The 24,635-nt window shown below is 41.4% G+C and overlaps 1 protein-coding gene and 1 long non-coding RNA gene across 5 annotated transcripts in view; one reads left to right on the top strand and one right to left on the bottom strand.

The window, feature by feature from the left end:
* LOC149750244 (uncharacterized) overlaps positions 1-9,754 on the top strand; it is a 15,171-nt gene extending 5,417 nt beyond the window's left edge. The window contains exons 3-4 of the long non-coding RNA XR_016391628.1: positions 36-5,351; positions 5,533-9,754. This is a non-coding gene — a long non-coding RNA (uncharacterized LOC149750244). The remainder of the gene's footprint in view (positions 1-35; positions 5,352-5,532) is intronic.
* LOC115803651 (sal-like protein 2) overlaps positions 1-24,635 on the bottom strand; it is a 900,219-nt gene that overhangs the window by 512,470 nt on the left and 363,114 nt on the right. For all 4 annotated transcript variants that reach the window (XR_016391489.1, XR_016391490.1, XR_016391491.1 and 1 more), the window contains exon 14: positions 7,503-7,619. The gene's annotated coding sequence lies outside the window, so the exon portion shown is untranslated. The remainder of the gene's footprint in view (positions 1-7,502; positions 7,620-24,635) is intronic.

A 24,635-nucleotide genomic window follows, 5' to 3' on the forward strand; every position in this document is an offset into this window, starting at 1 on the left:
ATCACTTTAACGAACTATTCTCCTCTGTCTGCAAGACAATCCCTGATCCAGAACTGGTGTTACAGGAGGAACAAGAGCCCAGACAGTGACTCAGCCTGAGGACCACATCTCCGTCTTTGAAGGGTCCCCAGTGCAGGTGAAGTGCAACTACTCATATTCTGGGAGTCCTGAGCTCTTCTGGTATGTACACTACCCCAAACAACAGCTCCAGTTACTCCTGAGACACACCTCAAGAGAGAGTATCAGAGGTTTCACGGCTGACCTCAACAAGGGTGAGGCATCCTTCCATCTGAAAAAACTATCAGCTCAAGAGGAAGACTCAGCGGTGTATTACTGTGCTCTGAGGGACACAGTAACTGGTTTTACAAAGGAAGCAGAGCACAAACCCCTTAAGAGTTACTGAAAATATTTCTCAGTTCCCTATTTGGCCACAGTGGGGCATTCTCTGTCTAGAGACTGACACTGAGTTTATCTCTGAGATACAGTTGCCATCAGTTGTCAGTTAGCTATAGATTAATCTCAAAAATTTGTTCAAGGAAATTCTCATTACCTACAATGCCTAAATTAATTTTTAAAATAGTAAGTGTATTTATCCTATAGATTAGTACCTGGAAAAATACTTTAGAAATAAAACTATGTAATGGCATAAAAATCCTTTTCTTGGCCCAGAGGGGCTCCCCAGGCTTAAGTGGTGCAGTCCCTCCTCTCTATCTCCTCTGCCGTAGCATCCACCCCGACCTGTGCTCATCACCACGTACTGAAGCCCAGTTCCTGAAAAGGAGGATACTGTTTCCCGACATGTGGTTGCTGATCTTTCTACAGCTAATGCCTTTCCTCTCATGCACTTCATGGACCCATACTACCCAAATCAAGTGCAATCAGGAGAAACATCACAGCAATTTGAACAAGGAAAGTTTAATATAAAGAGTTATTAACTAATAACAGGGAATTATTTACTAATGAGTAAAAAGAACTCTAAAGAACATAAGAATAGCATAGGTAGGGAGACGCTGTTATCTCTAGGACTAAGCCAGAGTTCCGAGGAAACTAACACGTTGTAATTTGTACCCCCTTCTCCTACCAAGCCAATGCCTCAGGCTTCATTGGGGAGTGTGTGGCTGCAGCCTGCTGGATGGGGAAGTTTGCTGAGGTGCCAGAGAACAAGGTTGACAGGCAGAAGAACACCTCCCAGGGTTCCAACACAATTTATAGGAAGCTGGCAAGGGAGTGCTGCTGAATTTGCTTGGGTGCTTGTGAAACCTGTCAAGAAACCACCTGGGGGGCTGTCATTAAATGCTGCTGGAGGTGAGCATCACTGGTGTCTCACAGGATGGCCAAGCACTGCAGGAACAAGAAGTGTGGAAGGGCTTCCCTGGTGGCGCAGTGGTTGAGAGTCTGCCTCCGATGCACGGGACACGGGTTCGTGCCCCGGTCCAGGAAGATCCCACATGCCATGGAGCGGCTGAGCCCGTGAGCCATGGCCGCTAGGCCTGTGCGTCCAGAGCCTGTGCTCCGCAGCAGGAGGGGCCACATCAGTAAGTGGCCCGCGCAACACAAAAGAAAAACAAAATCAAAAAAGAAGTGTGGAAAACATGCCAGGACCTGGAAGAGATGCTGCTTCTTCCTACAGTGTCCTTCCCGTTCCCTCTACTGACAAAGCTTAACATCATGCCAGCTGGCAAAGGAGAAATGTTTACAAGGTCCATGTCCAGAGTCACCCTCTGAATCCATGAAGGGTGGATTTATAATTGAAAGGCAATAAATTGATAAGTGGCATGCCCCATCTTTCTGGTTACTGATCTTTCCTACACACGCCCCCCATACACATTTGAACTTCCAAACAACGGTGAAATGACTCTATGTTTCTATCTAACAAGCTAAAGCTGTCCTTTGAACAAGTGAAGACGTTCTCATCATTTCCCCCAAATGAGGAGACCCATAATCCCAGCAGTCACTACGGATCACTGGCTGTATTAATTACTTCTAAAATTCAGAGGAAATTTCACTGAAAATGCTGTTATATACAGACTAAAATGTAAACTTAATCTCTGACGATCTGCATATAAAATGATTATGGTGAGGAGAAAGAAGAGAATGGCAATGTATAAAAAGGAACACACATGTAAAGAGCAAAAAGAAAATATAGAAAACTACTACATTCTTTGATTCCCAATTTGGTCACGATACTGCAATTGACATGTACGACTTCCTTCTTTTATTACACAGTTTATATTTTCCCTGCCCTCAGCCATAACCTCAGTGGATTAGGTTACTTCCCTAGTGGTGTGATCCAAATCTTCATTCTCAAAGGGTCTGAGTACTCAAAAATCTTGTCTTTTCATTGCTTGCTGTAATTTAACATTAACGTTTAGTATCAGGCTTGGAAGTTCCCAGAGGCTCCCCTAGGAAATCTCCTGGGTTCCGGACATAGTCCTCTTTATATCTGTTGTGTAGCAGCTACCTAATTCCTCCTTGGTAATTGGTATCAATCACTCCAGTCAGTAGAGTAACCTCTTTTTCTATTCATTGCTGTGAAACATATGTAGCCCAAATGGCCACATGGCTGTCTTATCTTCCAATTCAGTGAAATTATTGCTGTGTCCCCTGGTGAAAGCCTTCCTCCTTTCAGAGAGTAAGACCTCCAAACCAATACAGCTCAAAGTTACAAACATTGGGAGCAAAAATACTGGTAGTAGGTTACTGGTAATAATCGTGAGAGCGTCCACTCCCAGAGCCACTTCCTTGATTCCTGGACTCATGCATTCTGGGTATGGGGGAGAAAACATCATATAATACTCTCTGCTATAAAGCATATATTGCATCATATAAGACAGAATCCCATCTGTTTACAGAGTTGTTTTCCAACTGGTGCTATAACGGAATCAAGAAGCCATTCTACATTTCAATAGGCCACCCACTTCTGGGTGATGGGGTATGAGGTAAGATAAATAATCCCATGGGCATGTGCCCACTGCTGTAATCTTTTGCAGTGAGAATAGTTTCTTCCTCAGAAGAAATACTGTGGGCAATCCCTTGATGAAATTAGGCATTCTGTGAGTTTATAAGGATGATGCTGGCAGAGTACAATGAGCAAGGAAGACAAATCCATATGCAAGCACATGTGTCTACTCCTGTGAGAACAAGTCTCAGTCATCTCCATCATGGAAGATGTCTAATGCAATCCACTCGTCATCAGGTGTCTGGGCAGTCTCTCTGGGGAATGACACCATATCAGGGGCTCAGCATTAGTCTCTGTGTTTGGCAGATTAGTCACTGAGCAACAGCATTAGCTAGGTCAAACTTGGTAAGGGGAAATCAATGTTTTTGACTTCACGCATATCTTCCATTCCTGCTAGCAAGGCCATTTTGCTCATGGGATCATTGACCAAGCATCGGGGTGGCTGGGGAAAGATGCTGACACATCCATAGAGTGCATTGTTTTGTCCATTATTAAGAGCTTCCATTTCCCTTGGCCAGTATCCACATAGTGCATAATTCTCTTGACAGTCTGTGCCCATTCTGAGAGGGCCATCCAGATACCTCTTTCCTAGATTTCCTTGGCACTAATCTTCCGATCTTGTTCCTTCCAAGTCTCTTACCAGAAAAATCATTAGCAGCTGCCCAAGAATCACTGTAGATCAGTACCTCTGGCCATCCCTCAGTCTAGAGAACATGAATAACCAAAAGGTATCTCCTGATGATGTGGAGGGATTGTCCTTCGTCTTCATCCTTCAGTGGGCTATAGTGCTAGTTTTGTGTGGTACCAAAATAATGTGCAAATCCATATGAAAAATAGGCTTGATTTTCTTGTTCCTTAGTTAACTGATTATAAGGAACTCCCTAGAAGGTTATAGGCACGGTTAAGGGAGAGTATACAAAAAAGAAGAGTTTGTGTCAAAGGAATCTGAGGTGCTTACTCATTCAGCTTCCCTGGATCTTCTGGGGATGCCTGAGCCCAGTCTCTTATATATCATTTCCACTTGATGATAGATTGCTGCTGGGCATGATCAACAGTGCAGGTACGTAGTTGGACAACACTTGGTTCATGACGGAAATTCAGGCTGCATGGTCACTAAGTTAGTTTTTTCCTAAGTTAGATATTCAGACTTTGCCATGGTCAATTAGCAAGTCAGAAGCTGTTTCTTCAAAGGAGAACCGATATTTAAAGAAAAGGGCATGTATTCCCCCCAGCCCCCAATACTAGTGGAGTATGCTGCCATCTTCCTGTTGGTGTTTCCCATGTCTCCATCCTATTTGCCATGGAAACTCCAAGCATCATTTTTGGATCTGCTGGATCATGAGACCAAAGTGATGAAGCAGATAGCACTGAGATGTTCCTTCCTCTGCAATGTTTTGGAATAGTTTAAGAAGGATCAGTGTTAACTCTTCCTGAAATGTTGGGTAGACTGACTCAATAGCTTTTTTTTTTTGCGGTACGCAGGCCTCTCACTGTTGTGGCCTCTCCGGTTGCGGAGCACTGGCTGCGGACGCACAGGCCCAGCGGCCATGGCTCACGGGCCTAGCCGCTCCGCAGCATGTGGGATCCTCCCAGACCGGGGCACGAACCCGTGTCTCCTGCATCGGCAGGTGGACTCTCAACCACTGCTCCACTAGGGAAGCCCTCGATAGCTTTTGACTCCAGTTATTTGACCCTATTGGAGATGCTGAGGAAAACCCAATATTAATTAACTTATTCCTTTTTTACTTAATTCAGCCAGAGTCAGTTTCTGTTACTCACCAATAAGAACCCTGGCTTATATACAATCTCATTCCAGCATTAGGCAAATTAGGAAAAACAAAAAAAAAGAAAAGAAAGCTTATATATAAAATACCAGAAGTGATTGTAAGAAACCTAACAGTGCTCCTCAGAGGTATTCTGTAAATACCAGGCATCAGTATTCTTTCTTAATTGAGTTTTTACATGAATTAAGCTGCATCTGTTCTTACTCTAGGCTAGAACTGGAGTGTAATAAAGGCAGAGAATAGACTAGCTTTGTAATTTCTTCTGTATCAGCTCTAACACTTCACCTTCCACAGCCGGCTCTCTTAGCAGGATGATGTTGCTACCACAAGATGGCAGTACCCTCTCTCCTCAGACTTGCTTGGTTTGAAATCAACATGTTGGTATTGAAAGCGCAGGATTGAGCTTCCTCTGATTGGCTGGGTAAGAAGCCTGAGTCTCTCTCTGGGATCCAGAGAGACTAGATAAATATACCCAGAAAAAAGAACTAGACTGAGGAACCTGGCTTCATTTCAGGCTCTGGAGCTGAGTCTCCTGTGATCCCAATAAGGAGGAAGAATGGAGAAACTCCTGACCGTGTCTTTGGTGATTCTGTGGCTTCAACTGGCCAGTGAGTTGGGGCTCTTGGCGATGGGAAGAGGGTGACCAAAGTTCCGAGCCCACAAGACAGAGGCGCAAAATCTTCTTGTTAATTGGGAAATGTACCCCCAAATTATGGAAGGAAATGCAAACACTAGAGAGTGAAAATGCAGTGACTCACTCCTGGCCTCTGGCCTTGTGTTTCTGCCTAGGGGTGAATAGCCAGCAAGGAGAAGAGAATCTTCAGGCCCTGAGCATCCAGGAGGGTGAAAATGCCACCATGAACTGCAGTTATAAAACTGCTATAGAAACCTTACATTGGTACAGACAGGATTCAAGGAGAGGCTTTGCCCACCTGATTTTAATACGTTCAAATGAGAGAGAGAAGCGTAGTGGAAGACTGCGAGTCACGTTTGACAACTCCATCAAAGGCAGTTCCCTGTCCATCACGGCTTCCCAGGCTGCAGACACTGCTACTTACCTCTGTGCTACGGATACACAGTGCTCACCAGGCAACTGCAGCCCCAGCGCAAACCCTGCCAGAGCTGCCTCTTAGAAGCCGCAACAGTGTGTAGAGTTGGTGGTTATGTCTTCCCACAAAGGAGAGTCTACAAACAGCTGGCAACAGGAAAGGGAGGCCTGTCAAATTCCTGATGTTTTTGGCAGCATGTTAGACTAGGGTAAAGGCCATGAGATTTAGAACGGGAAACTGAAATACCAGCTTCAGCTCTGCCCATCCTGGCTCTGTGTCCTTAAGCACACCATCGGTGTAGCAGCCTTCAGTTTCCTCACTTTAAACAAAGGATTTGGACTGATGAGCCTAAAGACCTTTCAAGCTCTAATTTTACCAGGTCACTTGTGGAGGATGAGGAAGGACTTGTCAGTATTAGAAGGTCTCATCTGTTATATGTACAGCCTCCTCAAGACTTAGGTGGGGCTTTGAGATGCATGAGAGGATTTTTGCATTTCTCTAATTCCAACAGTAGATTCATCAGACATTAGAGTTAAAAAGGATCTTAGGACTCTTTCAACCAAACTTTTCATTTTAAAGCTGAGCAGTGAAAACGTTGTATAATAATAGATACAAAGATCTGAATCTTTGGAGTAGTAGAGACAAAGATCTGAATCTGATTCTCCCATTTATTAGTTGTGTGATTTCCAAGCTTCAATTTCTCCATTAAGGAGATGGGAATTTATCAGAGAGTCATAATCTTTCCCCATACAAGTGAGAGATGTTCTCAGCTACCAGGTCCTAAAATGTTGTGTTTTGAAAGTGGATACTTCTATTATCACATATATAACAGTTTTCCATCCATTTTATTCTTGCTTCTGGTAAGAATAGTTTTTTTGATACATTTTTGATGCTACTGAAAATGTGTTTGTGGAGAAAGCGCATTTGTACTTATGTGATGCTTGGTGGAAAAGGTGGGGGAGGGAAGGCGAAAGGTTGGTAGGACTGTGAAAACCACATTCCAGAGCTTCAACCACCAACATCACCTATATCAGAATCACCTACAGCACCTTGAAGATCTGGGTTATTAGGCACTTACTCAATCAGACTCTGATGCACTGATGCATTGCATTTTTTATTTTTATTTTTTTTTGCGGTTCGCGGGCCTCTCACTTTTGTGGCCTCTCCCGTCGCGGAGCACAGGCTCCGGACACGCAGGCTCAGCGGCCATGGCTCACGGGCCCAGCCGCTCTGCGGCATGTGGGATCTTCCCAGACCGGGGAACGAACCCGTGTCCCCTGCATCGGCAGGCGGACTCTCAACCACTGTGCCACCAGGGAAGCCCGATGCATTGTATTTTTAATGAACATCTTCTATATCAGTTAGAGACTGGGTCAGCTTCAACTTACAAAAATTTCAAATACTAATCTTTTCAACAAGGTGGAGTTTACTTTCCTCTCACGTAAAGAAGCGCTGTCATATGTATCATATGCAGTCCAGGGCTGGTATACTACCGTCATCATGTTATAAAAAATCAAGGGGCTTCCTTCTAGCTCTCTGTCTCTTGTCCTTAAAGTGTCACTTTTGTTTATATACTTGGCAGAAACTGCTAGAGATCCATCCACTTTACACACATTCCAGGCAGAAAGAAAGAGAAGGTCAAGGGGCAAATGAGTACATGCTGGCCAAGTCAATCATTTCCAGAAAATCCACCCAACAGCTGCTACTTACATTTCACTGACCAGAGTGTTATTCCATGTCCCCACCTTTCTCCCGTCTGCAAAGGACTCTGGGATGTCAGTATTTTTTCAGTCTCAGCATGTTGTCACTCACATCAAAACTGTGGTTCTATTAGTAAGAAATAGGAGAGAATGGACATTCTTTAGGCAAATAGCAATTTCTGCTATCCCCAGGGTATATTAAGACTCATATGGGGTGTTTTGCTTCATAGTTATTCATTTTTGAAATACTATATCCAGTCTATCTCCCAGTTCTGTTGACTTTGCTTCCGAAAGGTCTCCAGAAGATGTCACAAACCCCACACACTAATTCACCTCCACCATCCTAATTAAAAATCCATTTTAGTCCCTTGCTCCTCAGCATGTGACACACCCCATCATTCTTCAATGTAGTCCTCTGTACCACAGTGAGAATGATCTTGTCAGAGTGCAGATTTGAGCATGTCAATCACCTGGATCCCCATTTGCTCTTAGAATAAAGAGAAACTTCTTTTAAAATTTTTATTTATTTTATTTTTGGCTGCATTGTGTCTTCGTTGTTGCACGCGGACTTTCTCTAGTTGTGGTAAGCCAGGGCTACTCTTCGTTGCGGTGCACAGGCTTCTCATTGTGGCGGCTTCTCTTGCCGTGGAGCACGGACTCTAGGTGCACAGGCTTCAGCAGTTGCAGCACGCAGGCCAGGCTCAGTAGTTGGGGTACACACGCCCTAGAGTGCATGGGCTTCAGCAGTCACAGTGTGTGGGCTCAGTAGTTGTGGCTCGTAGGCTCAAGAGCGCAGGCTCACTAGTTGTGGTGCACAGGCTTAGTTGCTCCACGGCATGTGGGATCTTCCTGGATCAGGGCTCAAACCCGTGTCCCCTGCATTGGCAGGAGGATTCTTAACCACTGTGCCACGAGGGAAGTCCCAAACCTTCTTAATATGACCTACAAAACCTTGCATAATTTAGGATCTTGTTACCTCTCCAACCTCATTTCACAATGTACTCCTAATCTCTCTCCCTCTCTGTCTCTCTCTCTCTTCAACAATACTGGTATTATTTAAGTTTCTTTTTTTTAAATTAATTAATTAATTTTGGGCTGCGTTGGGTTTTTGTTCCTGCGTGCGGGTTTTCTCTAGTTGTGGTGAGTGGGGGCTACTCGTTGTTGCAGTTCGCGGGCTTCTCATTGCAGTGGCTTCTCTTGTGGCAGAGCACGTGCTCTAGGCACGCGGGCTTCAGTAGCTGTGGCACGCAGGCTCAGTAGTTGTGGCACGTGGGCTCAGTAGTTGTGGCTCACGGGCTGTACAGTGCAGGCTCAGTAGTTGTGGTGCACAGGCTTAGTTGCTCCACGGCATGTGGGATCTTCCTTGACCAGGGCTTGAACCCATGTCCCCTGCATTGGCAGGCGGATTCTTAACCACTGTACCACCAGGGAAGTCCTTAAGTTTCTTAAAAGTACCTTTTTCCTACTCTATGACCCCTTCATAGCAACTGTAGGGGATTTCTTATTTATTTTCCTTTTCCTAAATTTTTTTCCTCCCTTCAAAAGAGTAAAAAAAACAGTAAATGCCTATTCATTCTTATACATCTGTCCAAGAGTCTGTAGCTGAAGGAAGCTCAGGTGGCATTTTTAGAATTATAGACCTCTGCATTTTCACATTTGCAGTTTCTCCTTTATTTCTTTGATGATTTGATTAAGACCTATTTTCACTACTACTTCTGTGAGTTCCTTAATTGTAGCGTCCACATCTGTGTGTCTCACCCTTGAAAACTCAGCATCAGTGTATCTTAGGCATTAGGATCATCTAATTTCCTTCTTCTTCTTTTCTATCCATTAATGTATTCTTTATTTTAAGTCTCCTCAAAAAGATATGATAATATTTATTAAAAAAAAGAAATCTTTGGAAGTTTATGGATACATTCTTCTGGCATAGCAGGGATTGGCAAAGCACAGCCCACAGGGCAGAGCAGCCTGCCACCTGTGTTTGTAAATAAAGTTTTATTGGAAAACAGGCATGTCCATTTATTTATGCATTGACCATGGATGCTTCGTGTTATAAGAGCACAGTTGAGTAGTCACGACAGAGACTATATGACTTCAAAACCTAAACTATTTGCTATTTGACCCTTCACAGAAAAACTGTTTGCCTACCTCTGGGGAGTAGGAATTACATGGGAATTTTTAGATTTGTAGTTTTTTGTTTGATAGCAACAAATTAAATAATAAAAGCATATTTCTAATCATCTGTATTGCTAACTTAGAAAACTCCCCTTAGTTTTGAGTCCTTTGTGTTCTTTATGTTATTTTTATCAAATGAAAGACAAATGGAATAACGGCACTTTACAAATAAAAGCATCTCAGTTCTTTAAATGGATAAAAGTGTTAAGAATATTGTTTAAACATTTAAAAAATTTTTACTGAAGTATAGTTGATTTACAGTGTTGTGTTAGTTTCAGGTGTACAGCAAAGTGATTCAGTTATACATACGTATCTATTCTTTTTCAGATTCTTTTCCATTATAGGTTATTACAAGGTATTGAGTATCGTTCCCTGTGCTATACAGGGATCTTGTAGGGCAATTTGTCTTGCGTAACACATGAGCCAAGATTTTCTTGACGATTCAACCAAAGGATCAAGAAACTAGAGGAATAGTTCTGTCAACTTTTATGTAACTCCAAACAAAACCTCCTGCTGCTTCTCAGCCAGCCATGCTGTTTGCTTTCTGCATACTGCATAATGGAGAATTTAACAGTTATCATAGTTTTATTGGTCCTGGAGGATGTAGTCACTATCCTCACCTAACAGGGTGGATGTCTGGACACCCACCTGAAGGTAAACACTGCCTTCTTCCCTAACATTCTGGAGTCCTGCACACTGGGTGTTGGACACCTGAGCATTGGGAGTTAAACAACAGGATAAACAGGCCAAAGAAATGGAGAGGGAGATAAAAGAACAAAAATAAATCTAAATAGAGGAAATAAAGTATTCAAGCAGGTTTTATTCCCCTGGTGATAACTGCATCAGCTCTCTACTTCCAGTCTGAGCCCTCATTCCACATGGCTGGGTCCAGGCTAGTGGAAGTACAGGCAGGGCATACGATTTGTTTTACTTACCTGCTCCTCACTCAACTGAAAGCAATTTGAGATAGGAATCGTGTCTGGTTTTGGTTTACACATTGTAGACAACTCTGTAAATTTCCAGAATCAATGCTTGAGCCTAGGGATTCCTGAACACGCAGAACAATATAAGAGTACCTAGGTGGTCTGCTGAGCCAGAGAGTCTTGCCAGCAGGATAACTCTACTCAAGACCCTAATTTTAGTAAGAGCTAAAAAAATAGATCATTTTACCTGGTGAGAAAATCTATGTAGGTGAATATGTATCATTTGAAGAAGACGATTCCTGTGTTCAACTGACTTAGTCATAGCCATTGTTACTAGATTGACAGCACTGCCCTGAGAGCCTGTGTAAGGCAACATCACATGTGTCTGCAGAAACAAAGTCCCCATGCCTTAAAATGGTTGATGTGAGCAAGTAACAATGTTTTGACTTCTTGCTATAAATACAGTCATACTTTGCATAAAGTAAACCCAATCCTAGGGAAAGAATAAGCTATGAAATGACCCTGTCAAATCTTCTGCTGTGTTCACTTCACTAGCACAATAATTGCACAAGAAACTAGACAAACAAGCTGACCGACATTGAGCAAACAGTTCTTTACATTGAGATTCCTGAATCCCTAATAATACAACTAAACAGGAGACAGGTAAACACCACACACGTGCCTCTGGAATGAAGAGAGTCTGGCTAATACTATGAAGTATCTAAACTCAACTTTCTTAAAAAATTACTTACTTGAATTGAAACAAGAATGTGACAAGAAGTGAAAAGAAGGTGTTTCAAAACAACTAAATGAAGTGGAGATAGGCAACCTTCCAGAAAAAGAATTCAGAATAATGATAGTGATCCAGGACCCTAGATAAAGAATGGTGGCAAAGACTGAGCAGATGCAAGCAATGTTTAACAAAGACCTAGAAGAATTAAAGAATAAACACCGAGAAGAATTCAAGAACAAGCAAACAGAGTTGAAAAATACAATAACTGAAATGAAAAATACACTAGAAGGAATCGATAGCAGAATAACTGAGGCAGAAGAATGGATAAGTGACTTGGAAGACAGAATGGTGGAATTCACTGCCATGGAACAGAAAAACAAAAGAAGAATGAAAAGAAATAAAGACAGCCTAAGAGACCTCTGGGACAACATTAAACTCACCAACATTCGCATTATAGTGGTCCCAGAAGGAGAAGAGAGAGAGAAAGGAGCCAAGAAAATATTTGAAGAGAACATAGTCGAAAACTTCCCTAACATGGGAAAGGAAATAGCCACTCAAGTCCAGGAAGCACAGAGAGTCCCAGGCACGATAAACCCAAGGAGAAACACACTGAGACACATAGTAATCAAAGAGACAAAAATTAAAGACAAAGGAAAATTATGAAAAGCACACAAGGGAAAAACAACAAATATCATACAAGAGAACTCCTGTAAGGTTAACAGCTGACTTCTCAGCAGAAACTCTATAAGCCAGAAGGGAGTGGCACAATATACTCCAAGTAATGAAAGGGAAGAACCTACAACTAGGATTACTCTATCCAGCAAAGATCTCATTCAGATTTGATGGAGAAATCAAGAGTTTTACAGACAAGCAAAAGCTAAGAGAACTCAGCACCACCAATCCAGCTCTAAAACAAATGCTAAAGGAACTTCTCCAAGTGGGAAACAAAGAGAAGAAAACCCTACAAAAACAAACCCACAACAATTAAGAAAATGGTAATAGGAACATACATATCCATAATTACCTTAAATGTGAATGGATTAAATGCCCCAACCAAAAGACACAGGCTCGCTGAATGGATACAAAAACAAGACCCATACATATGCTGTCTACAAGAGACCCACTTCAGACCTAGAGATACATACAGACTGACAGTGAGGGGATGAAAAAAGATATTCCATGCAAATGGAAATCAAAAGAAAGTTGGAGTAGCAATACTCATATCAGATAAATAGACTTCAGAATAAAGAATATTATAAGAGACAAGAAAAGACACTACATAACGATCAAGGGATCAATCCAAGAAGAAGATATAACAATTATAAATATATATGCACCCGAAATAGGAGCACCTCAATACATAAGGCAAATGCTAACAGCTATAAAAGAGGAAATCGACAGTAACACAATAATAGTGGGGGACTGTAACACCTCACTTACAGCAATAGACAGATCATCCAGACAGAAAACTAAGAAGGAAACACAAGCTTTAAATGACACAATAGACCAGGTCGATTTAATTGATATTTACAGGACATTCCATCCAAAAACAGCAGATTACACTTTCTCCTCAAGTGCACACGGAACATTCTCCAGGACAGACCACATCTTGGGTCACAAATCAAGCCTCAGTAAATTTAAGAAAATTAAAATTATATCAAGCATCTTTTCCGACCACAACGCTATGAGATGAGAAATAAATTACAGGGAATAAAACGTAAAAAACACAAACACATGGAGGTTAAACAATATGTTACTAAATAAGCAAGAGATCACTGCAGAAATCAAAGAAGAAATGAAAAAATACCTAGGAACAAATGACAATGAAAACACAATGATCCAAAACCTATGGGATGAAGCAAACACAGTTCTAAGAGGGAAGTTTATAGCAATACAATCCTACCTCAAGAAACAAGAAACACCTCAAATAAACAGTCTAACCTTACACCTAAAGGAACTAGAGAAAGAACAAACAAAACCCAACGTTGGTAGAAGGAAAGAAATCATAAAGATCAGAGAGGAAATAAATGAAAGAGAAACAAAGAAAAAAGTAGCAAAGATCAATAAAACTAAAAGCTGGATCTTTGAGAAGATAAACAAAATTGATAAACATTTAGCCAGACTCTTCAAGAAAAAGAGCGAGAGGACTCAAATCAATAAAATTAGAAATGAAAAAGGAGAAGTTACAATGGACACCCCAGAAATACAAGGCATCATAAGAGACAGAAATACAAGGCATCATAAGAAATACAAGGCATCATAAGACTCAACCAGGAAGAAACAGAAAATATAAACAGACCAATCACAAATAATGAAATTGAAACTGTGATTAAAAATCTTCCAAGAAACAAAAGTCCAGGACCAGATGGCTTCACAGGTGAATTCTATCAAACATTTAGAGAAGAGCTAACACCCATCCTTCTCAAACTCTTCCAAAAAATTGCAGAGGAAGGAACACTCCAAAACTCATTCTACAAGGCCACCATCACGCTGATACCAAAACCAGACAGAGATACTACAAAAATGAAAATTACAGACCAATATCACTGATGAATATAGATGCAAAAATCATCAACAAAATACTAGCAAACAGAATCCAACAATACATTAAAAGGATCATACACCGTGATCAAGTGGGATTTATCCCAGGGATGCAAGTATTCTTCAATATACACAAATCAATCAGTGTGATACACCATATCAATAAATTGAAGAATAAAAACCATATGATCATCTCAATAGATGCAGAAAAAGCTTTTGACAAAATTCAACACTAATTTATGATAAAAACTCTCCAGAAAGTGGGTACAGAGGGAAAATACCTCAACATCATAAAGGCCATATACGACAAACCCACAGCAAACATCACTCTCAATGGTGGAAAACTGAAAGCATTTCCTCTACGATCAGGAACAAAACAAGGATATCCACTCTGGCCACTTTTATTCAACATAGTTTTGGAAGTCCTAGCCACTGAGATCAGAGAAGAAAAAGAAATAAAAGGAATCCAAATTGGAAAAGAAGAAGTAAATCTGTCACTGTTTGCAGATGACATGCTACTATACATAGATAATCTTAAAGATGTCACCAGAAAACTACTGGAGCTCATCAGTGAATTTGGTTTAGTTGCAGGATACAAAATTATTGCATAGAAATGTCTTGCATTCCTACACATTAACAGCACAAGATCAGAAAGAGATATTAAGGAAACAATCCCATTTAACATCACATCAAAAAGAATAAAACACTTAGGAACAAACCTACCTAAGGAGACAAAAGACCTGTACTCAGAAAACTATAAGATACTGATGAAAAAATCAATGATGACACAAACAGATGGAGATATATCCCATGTTCTTGGATTGGAAAAATCAATATTGTGAAAATGACTATACTACCCAAAGCTTGATAGGAATTGCACCGAATCTACACATTCAGTGCAATCCCTATCGAACTACCAATGGCATTTTTCACAGAACTAGAACAAAAACGTTCACAATTTGTATAGAAACACAGAAGACCCTGAATAGCCAAAGCAATCTTGAGAAAGAAAAATGGTGCTGGAGGAATCAGGCTCCCTTACTTCAGACTATAGTACAAAGCTACAGTAATCAAGACAGTATGGTAGTGGCACAAAAGCAGAAATATAGATCAATGGAACAGGATAGAAAGCCCAGAGATAAACCCATGCATCTATGGTCAACTAAGCTATGACAAAGGAGGCAAGGCTATACATTGGAGAACAGACAGTCTCGTCAATAACTGGTGCTGGGAAAACTGGACAGCTACATGTAAAAGAATGAAATTAGAACACTCCCTAACACCATACACAAAAATGAACTCAAAATGGATTAAAGACCCAAATGTTAAGACCACACAATATAAAACTCTTAGAGGAAAACATAGGAAGAACACTCTTTGACATAAACAACAGCAAGATCTTTTTTGACTCACCTCCTAGAGTAATGGAAATAAAAACAAAAATAAACAAATGGAACCTAATGAAACTTAAAAGCTTTTACACAGCAAAGGAAACTATAAACAAGATGAAAAGACAACCCTCAGAATGGGAGAAAATATTTGCAAACGAATCAACGGACAAAGGATTAGTTTAAAAAATATATAAACAGCTCATGTAGCTCAATATTAAAACAACAAGCAACCCAATCCAAAAATGGGCAGAAGACCTAAATAGTCATTTCTAAAAAGAAGACATGCAGATGGCCAAGAAGCACATGAAAGGCTGCTCAACATCACTAATTATTAGAGAAAGGCAAATCAAAACTACAATGAGGTATCACCTCACACTGGTTAGAATGGGCATTATCAGAAAATCTACAACAACAAATTCTGGACAGGGTGTGGAGAAAACGGAACCCTCTTGCACTGTTGGTGGGAATGTAAATTGATACAGCCACCATGGAGAACAGTATGGAGGTTCCTTAAAAACTAAAAGTAGAACTACCATACGACCCAGCAATCTCACTGCTGGGCATATACCCAAAGAAAACCAAAATTCAAAAATACACATGTACCCCAATGTTCATTGCAATACTGTTTACAAAAGCCAGGTCATGGAAGCAACCTAAATGCCCATTGACAGACGAATGGATAAAGAGGATGTGGCACATATATACAATGGAATATTACTCAGCCATAAAGAGGAACGAAATTGGGTCATTTGTAGAGACGTGTATGGACCTAGAGACTATCATACAGAGTGAAGTAAGTCAGAAAGAGAAAAACAAATATCATATATTAAAGCATATATGTGGGATCTAGAAAAATGGTACAGATGAACCGGCTTCCAAGGCAGGAATAGAGACACAATGTAGAGAACAAATATATGGACACCAAGGGGGGAAAGCGGGGTGGGAGAGGGTGGTGTTTGGAGGAATTGGGAGATTGAGACTGACATATATATACTAATATGTATAAAATAGATACCTAATAAGAACCTGCTGTATAAAAAATAAAATAAAAGGTGTTTCAAGAACCAAGACACCTAAGTAAGGTCACCTATCCCTCATAAGGCTAAAGGTGTAAGGCTGCTGTTATCTAAGTATGGTTCATGGGCCCAAAGGAGGCCCTTCAGGGTGGTTCACCAAACTCGATGAGTTTTCTCTCTCTCGTTGCAGATTAGTACTGCGCACAGGATTCACAGTGACCCCCTGTCATTATCTCTCTCTCTCTCTCTGTTTGTACACGTCCCTCCTCTCTGATACACTGGTCCACAAATTCTAGGTGCTTCAAGATCCCCAATCTCCTATTCAGTCTCAATCTCACAGTGAGACAGCTGGGCTATTTTTGGTAAATTCCTCCTGCACTGGTGCCGAGAAGCTGCTTCCATGAAGTAAGCTGGGCAATGTTCGCGCTCACCTCATCTGTTTTCCTTATCTCTGTGCTACCTGTAGTCCAATGTCCAAAAGTTGTTTCATATAGTCTGTCCAGTTTTCCAGTTGGAAGGAAGGTCAACTCTACCTTTATCAGTGAAGAAGTTACAGTAATTTGTTTTTATTGTATTTTACAAATATGTCATTTCATGATGGATAGGATAAAAACCTTTTCAACCAACCATACATTACTTGAGACCTGCCTTAGGTAATCTTTCCTCTGTGGCATGCTGAATGAGTCTTGGGGATGAATAGTAATTCAGGCAAAGGATTTGGGGAGATTAGGGAGCACTTTCTAGGCAGATGAATCCCTCTCTTACCCATGGGAGTCATGGAGACATATGCAAGGAAGAGACCTCTGACTATTCCAGTTAAAAATCCTGCCTGGGATTATTTGGGTAGCTAGAGATACTTGTACCATGCAGAAAATGATGGAAGCAACAACTGAGTATTTCCCTAAGCATGCTCGTGTTTAGAGCTCTCTTCTGAGTCCTGTCCCATTCTCCTTTGCTTATGCCACAAGCAGATATAGCTGTGGTGCAATGTTCAGCATGCCCACCAGAGGGCGGGGTTTCCTACAAATGTGGTTCCTCTTCTTATTCAGGTGCTGGTTTGACTTGTTTACTTTGTAGCCACAAGACATTACTGTTGCTGTGCAGAAAGGAGCTCTCAGTTTCTAAGTGAGGAGTTTCTATAATATTCAGCTGCAAACTAGCCCCATTAGATTTGGTGTATCCTAGGGAGCAAGGACCGTTGCCAACATGTTTTCTGCCACTCATTCTGTTCTTGTGATCTTCTTAATATTCAGTAAGTAACATTTTATCTTAAATGTTCATCATTTTTCATTTTCCTATAATTATGGGTAACTTTTAGTTTTCTTCTCTGGCTGAAAACTCTCCTTCTGTCCATTTATAACATAAAAAAGTGATTCTCTTGTAGGAGGGACCAAAGGAGACTCAGTGAACCAGAGAGAAGGCCTAGTGACTGTCTCAGAGGGGGCGCCTACGACCCTGCACTGCACTTACCAAACCTCTGATTCAAATCCCTATCTTTTCTGGTACGTCCAGTATCTCAACAAAGCTCCGCAACTCCTCCTGAAGGGCTCGAAAGCAAGCCAGAGGGCAGAGCATCAAGGTTTTCAGGCCACTCTTGTTACGAGTGACAGCTCCTTCCACCTGCAGAAACCCTCAATGCAAGCATCAGACTCGGCTGTGTACTACTGTGCTCTGAGTGACACGGTGAGAGGGGCTGCAGGGGGAGCTGAGCACAAACCCAAGGGGGGCAGGAGGGCGAAGTGAGCAGCCTTGGGAGGAAGAGGTATATTCTCTCCTTGGGCAGTGTTTAGCTTATTTAGAGCTTTTCAGGAAAATAAATCAAGCTCAGACCTAATTCCTAGAAACCCAGGTTGGGACTTGTTCTTCAGGGAGAATAGGGTGGATATCAGTCTTAAAGAAGACCCAAGCTCTGATCCCCAGAAGTGTCCCTGTTCAGCCAGAAAGACTCCTCCCTTCTCTAGACTGACTTTCAAAAACATCTATTTTCTCTTAATGTAAGATGGACGTTAGATGTCACGATATTAATATATTCATTTAGGGAAGAGAAAAGGAATAGATGACTAAAAGCTGCATCAGCTGAATCACAATCATAGATCAGCACAGGGATGCCAAGCAAATCATACACAAATTTTCACGCGGCTGAGACGTAACGCTGTTGAGGCGCTGCTCTCAGTGAAACGAGCCAGAGCTGCTGCAGCAGTGGGATGAAAAGGCATTTGTGATTTTTGAATGGCTACATTTTTGATATAAGGAACTAGGAATGCATGGTCTGGTGATTTTGCATTCATTTTGACTATAGGATGGGGTACTTGAAAGCAAGGTGTTTCTAGCACAGACTGACTACTGATTGGCATTAGACACATACAGCTGGACAAATTTTGTCCACCAGGAAACTTGCTGTGATAGCATTAAGCAGACAAGGAACTTTATCCAATGTAAATTTCCCCAGGAACCAATGGCTTGGAGTGAAGGAAGAAAAGTTATGATGACTGAGGGTAATAGTTTGACCTTCCTGTCTGGAAGAAGAATCTGTGAGCTTATTTCACTGTAGAGTTTGGCTGCAGGCCAAAAAAAAAAACAAAAAAAGCCATACAAAAATATGGATGACTATTTGTTCTCAGAAGTCACCTTAATCGTAACAAATTGTATTAGTTATAAAACTTTTGTCTATCCTAGATGCATTAGCTGAATATGGCAAATGGATGCAGCACTGATATAATTGTTGGCAACTTAATCGCAGTAAAGTCTAAATAGGCAGGTTAGATTCACCAACCATGTCAACAAGCCATGACGTGCCACAGGCAAACTGATAGCAGCAAGTTACATTTTCTGTTCTGGTGCAGAAGCATCTCACACTTCAGTACTTGTGCACGTGCCCTGTCAGGTACAGGGCAGGCGTTTAGCCCTGAATTTGAGACAGAACACAGCGCATTTCACTCAGAGGAAGAGCTTCCAACATGGGGTTCCCTGGCCTGCTGAGAGTTGTCATAGCCTCCGTCCGCCTTGGTAAGGCTGGGAAGGATGGCCACAAACAGACTCAGCTCCACTCAGCTCCCATGTTTGGGGGTAGGGCAGGTTATTATTGTCTGCTGGTGTGTAGGAGAGTTGACTAACGGGTCCAGGAATTTGAAGTCTTAGTCCTATGTTTGTTCCTTGCAGCCCTCGGGGTTCCACCAGGAGAATCAGCCAAATTCTTTCTGTCTGTCTCTCTGCCTGTCTCTTTCCATATATATTACATACATAAATTTTTTTCTTCTCCCCAGGATCCATCACAGCCCAGAAAGTAACTCAAGACCAGCCAGGGGCTTCCCTGGTGGTGCAGTGGTTGAGAATCTGCCTGCTAATACATGGGACAGGGGTTCGAGCCCTGGTCTGGGAGGATGCCACAGGCCGCGGAGCAACTAGGCCCGTGAGCCACAACTACTGAGCCTGTGTGTCTGGAGCCTGTGCTCCGCAACAAGAGAGGCCGCGATAGTGAGAGGCCCGCGCACCGCAATGAAGAGTGGTGCCCGCTTGCCACAACTAGAGAAAGCCCTCGCACAGAAACTAAGATCTAACACAGCAAAAATAAATTAATGAATTACTAAACTCCTACCCCCAACCTCTTCTTAAAAAAAAAAAAAAAAAAAAAATTGAAAAAAAAAAGACCAGCCAGAAATTTCTATGCTGGAGAAGGAGGATGTAACCTTGGATTGTGTATATGAAGCTAGTAGTTACAGTTATTATTTATTCTGGTACAAACAAACACCAAGTGGGGAAATGATTTTCCTTATTCATCAGGAGTCTTACAATGAGTGAATACAACAGAGGGTCGGTAGTTTTTGAACTTCCAGAAAACGGCCAGTTCCATCAGCCTTACCATCACAGCCTTGCAGCTTGGGGACTCAGCGGTGTATTTCTGTGCTCTGAGAGACCACAGTGATGCAGGTCCCTGTGGGAACCCCACAGAAACCTCAGATCTCAACGTGAGGTGTCCCGCAGCTATGAAAACCTTAGTGAGATTCTCGGTAAGGGCAGGAGAAGGCAGGGGCCGTGGCAGCGGGGCAGGGGAGTTACAAGTGGAAACCTCACTCTAAGGAAAACGCTATCTCTCTGGCTCAGAGAACATATCTAAAAGTGTCATTCATCAAAAGCATCTTTATCTTCAATTCTTCATCGTGAAGTAGATCATTTGCCAAAAAAATTCAGAACTTTTTTATGGTGATTATATTAAAGCAAGTGATTTGGTTTAAAAAAATTCTGTAATATTTGGCCAAATCTGCACCTGAATTGTTAGACTTTTAGGTTCACTGCACAAATATTTATGCATTGCTGACTAAGTCTTGTCATTATGTTAGATCTGAAGTATCTGTTAAATGGCACTTCTTGGACTCTCCCTGTCTCATTGTCTCATGCTGTGCCATGAATGACTTGGAATGATGTACACAGAATAAATGTCACCACAAGTCTTGACACCAAGGAGGAATGAAGCGCTTCAGTTTGCTCAGAAACAGCCCCATTACCTGATCACATTCTCTATATGCACGTTTAATGCAGATAAAATAGAATATCCAAAGAAGTAATACTAAAAACAAAACAGAACAACTCAAAATTTCTACTAGTCAGGAAAAACTCTGCTACAGCATCACATCTTATAGGATGTTTTCCATTCTGCGTTTTTACCCAACAGTATATTGTGAAATTATTATTTGCACGGCATTATTTACAGATTAAAATCACACATTCTAATGGCGATATTCCAATGTATGATTTTTTTCTTTAAGAAGATGTTGGGGGTAGGAGTTTATTAATTAATTTATTTTTGCCGTGTTGGGTCTTCGTTTCTGTGCGAGGGCTTTCTCTAGTTGTGGCAAGCGGGCGCCATTCTTCATCGCGGTGCGCGGGCCTCTCACTATCACAGCCTCTCCTGTTGCGGAGCACAGGCTCCAGACGCACAGGCTCAGTAGTTGTGGCTCACGGGCCTAGTTGCTCCGCGGCCTGTGGGATCCTCCCAGACCAGAGCTCGAACCCGTGTCCCCTGCATTAGCAGGCAGATTCTCAACCACTGCGCCACCAGGGAAGCCCCAATGTATGATTTTATAATACTTTTTTGGCAAATTCCGTCTTACTAGCTTTTCAGATTGTTTTACTCACAGTAGCAAATAATGCTGGAGTGAACACACAGGTATTTGATGATTTCCTTGACAATTCCCAGGAGGTGAATAGGAATTTACCTTTAGTCTTTCTGGTATGGGCTCCCTGATCATTTCTGTGACCCTGGAGTATAGCACATTTTCCCTCTACAACTACTAAACACTCATATTTTGCCTGTTACAGAAAATTCTCTTACATCAAGGCTTTGCTTTACTGTTTAGCTCCTAATGACTCCAGATGGCCTCAATTTCAGACAATTCTGTACCACATATGTTCAGAGTAGCTGTAATATAACATCTGAAAGAGTAATGTCTCTGTGCTGTTGTGTGGTGATATTAGGTGGCAATTAACCTGGTGGATATGTTTTCATCTGGAATTCCAGAAAGAAAGATATTCTTCCTTGTGTAAGGATTTTCTATCCCTACTATACAAAAAACAATGATCCCAATACAGAACAATTTTCCAGAAAAGACAACTTTTCAGAGACAACTTTTAATGAAGAAAATAGATGTAAGTAGTTTACAAGGGAATAAATCAAAGATTTGAAGCAGGAAAAATGTATCTTAGAATCTGGTGCAGGAAGCGGTATTGGCGAGAGGTACTCAGAGGAGGATTCCCAAAAGGTAGCAAAAATTTTTAAAAACTCCAGACCGAAAATAATCAATGACCTATCTTGTTTAACAATTATTTCAATCTATTTGTACTTTTAAAGTCTGAGAAATCTTCTAAAACGTTTTGGATAACATGCATACCAGCTCAAACTGGAGCCGTTGTAAAATCACGGTCACTAGTCTCTACTTGATCCCTAACATCCCCCAAATCAAATCCCGTCTCCTTAATCAATGAGCTGTCTAATCATAATCGCCTTTTTACATTTTCTTGATTGTCACATGACTCTAATTTTTCTAATATCTCCATCAGATTATTTTGCCAATAAATAAATAAATGCCATCTGGGAAGGAATGCATTAACAGTGTGCCTGTAACTTGTTTTCTGCTTCCTCTGAGGTCACCTGAGGCCTTTGGGGTTTCCTGAGCTGACCTCTTTGTGGACACAGTAATCTCATTTATACTTGAAAAGTAAAGAGGAGTTTTTAGGAGTTGTTCCGTACTAAGTTCTTATCCAGAATGACCTTAGCAGGACATCCAGGGTATTTCTAGATTATTCATTGCAAATAAACTAGAAGTTATGGACATGGGATATATCTGATTGGAAAATGGCAGTCAACTAATGTTGGATCTCTTGTACGTGATTAGAAAAAGCTGAAAGACCCCAAACCTCGATGACTTCCCTGTTGCAACCTGTGTTGCTATAGTTGATGCTTGTCATACTGAACCCCAAGTCGGTCCTGGTGTTAAAAAAGGGACTTTGTGAAGCTTCATTTGAACAATTCATGAACTCCCAGACACTGAAGCTGGGTCTGCTGCTCTTTCTTGCTTGTAGTTTTGCTCTTCAGAAGCCCTGTTTTATCCCCTTCTGGTCACTGCCAGCCTTCCAAGGAAACCACAGTCCCATAGATAAATCGGTTTTGCCCATTTTTGAACATTATACAACTAAAATAGTATAGTTTGGATTTTTTTCATCTGGATTCTTTTCTTAATATCAGATTTCTAAGAGTCATCCATGTTGTATACAGTTTAGTTTGTTTATTCTCATTGCTGTATGAACATACCAGAATTTATTTAGCTACCTGCTTAACTGGTTCTTTGGATTTTTCCTGCCTTTGGCTGTTATCAATAGTGGTATTATGAATATTCTTTTTTTTTGGCGGTATGCGGGCCTCTCACTGTTGTGGCCTCTCCCCTTACAGAGCACACGCTCCGGACGCGCAGGCTCAGCGGCCATGGCTCACGGGCCCAGCCGCTCCGTGGCACGTGGGATCTTCCAGGACCAGGGCACGAACCCGTGTCCCCTGCATCGGCAGGCGGACTCTCAACCACTGCGCCACCAGGGAAGCCCATGAATATTCTTATACACGTTCTTTGGTGAACATATTTACACACTGCTATTCGGCATATATATTAGAATTTCTGGATTAAAGGGTATACATATATCTGGCTTTAATTCCTCCACTAGCTAAGCTCTCAAAGAGTGCTAATAATCTCGGTGTTGTAAATCAACCGAAATTTCCAAACCTCATCATTGCTGACCTCTCAGAAACTTTAGACACATGAGTTGTGACCATTTACTTTTACTTCAAATCCTCTCTTCCTTAGAGAAAGTTTCTCTCTTTCTTAGAGAAACAGCTTCTTCTCTGACAAAACACTCTCTGAGGTTTGTACCTACTTCTTGGGCTGTTTCCTCTCTCACTCCTGCACACACCTTCATCTCCCTTCCAGTCATTAACTATTGAGTGTTTGCAAGGTTTAGCTCTAGACTGTGTCCTCTCTTTGTGTTATTCTCTCTCTCTCTGACATTTTACTCATGTCTACATGACTCTGTGTCATACCTCATCATCTACTTTCTCTAGCTTCTCACTCAATTTAACAAGTATAAGCCACCTTTCTGTCACATATACACAGAGATAAAAATAACAGAGTAATCAGCATTCTGGCCATAAGTACAGTAAAGTGAGAGAAATTGTCATTGCCGCCTAGTGTGACCCTCTGAATCCTCCAAACTGCAGGGGATTCATTTCAAACTCTCTGAGCCAATCTTCTGAAACTCCTCTAACTTGGCTTCAGGAAGACTGAGGAAGACACACCATCACAGCTTCACTTCTGGTTGCTCTAACTCTTCAGTGAATTATCAGTTTTCTCATATATCATTATTCTGCATAATAGGCTAAGGAAAGTTGAACAAATGCACTTCATATATGTTTTGGAAGTGTACCCAAGCATGTATTGTGGACTCTCTCCATGGGTTCTCATGTACTGAAGGCTCTCTTCCAAGTCCAAGACAAAAGGAAATGTTGCAATTAATATGTTTTTATAATCTACATCTATATCTATACTTATGTACAGACTTCTAAAATTCCTGTTATGCCTATAACTGTGAGTTCCATACGGTCAGGAAACATGTATGTATTGTACATTACACAGTACATGGCCCATAGTGGTTGCACATTAAATACTGGCTAACTGAAGAATGAATTAATTGATAATATCAACAGACACAGAGCTTCTACCCTTTGCATGCTGTTAGATAATTGTGTATCAATTAGTTCTTGTATTCGTCCAATTCTCATCACCATAAGAATACTTCTATTTCCATGTACCATAAATCCCCTTT

This window comes from Delphinapterus leucas, chromosome 2 (genome assembly GCF_059928025.1).
Source record: "Delphinapterus leucas isolate spDelLeu-1000000601 "Yukka" chromosome 2, BTC_Dleu_Yukka2, whole genome shotgun sequence".
Classification (NCBI taxonomy): domain Eukaryota; kingdom Metazoa; phylum Chordata; class Mammalia; order Artiodactyla; family Monodontidae; genus Delphinapterus; species Delphinapterus leucas.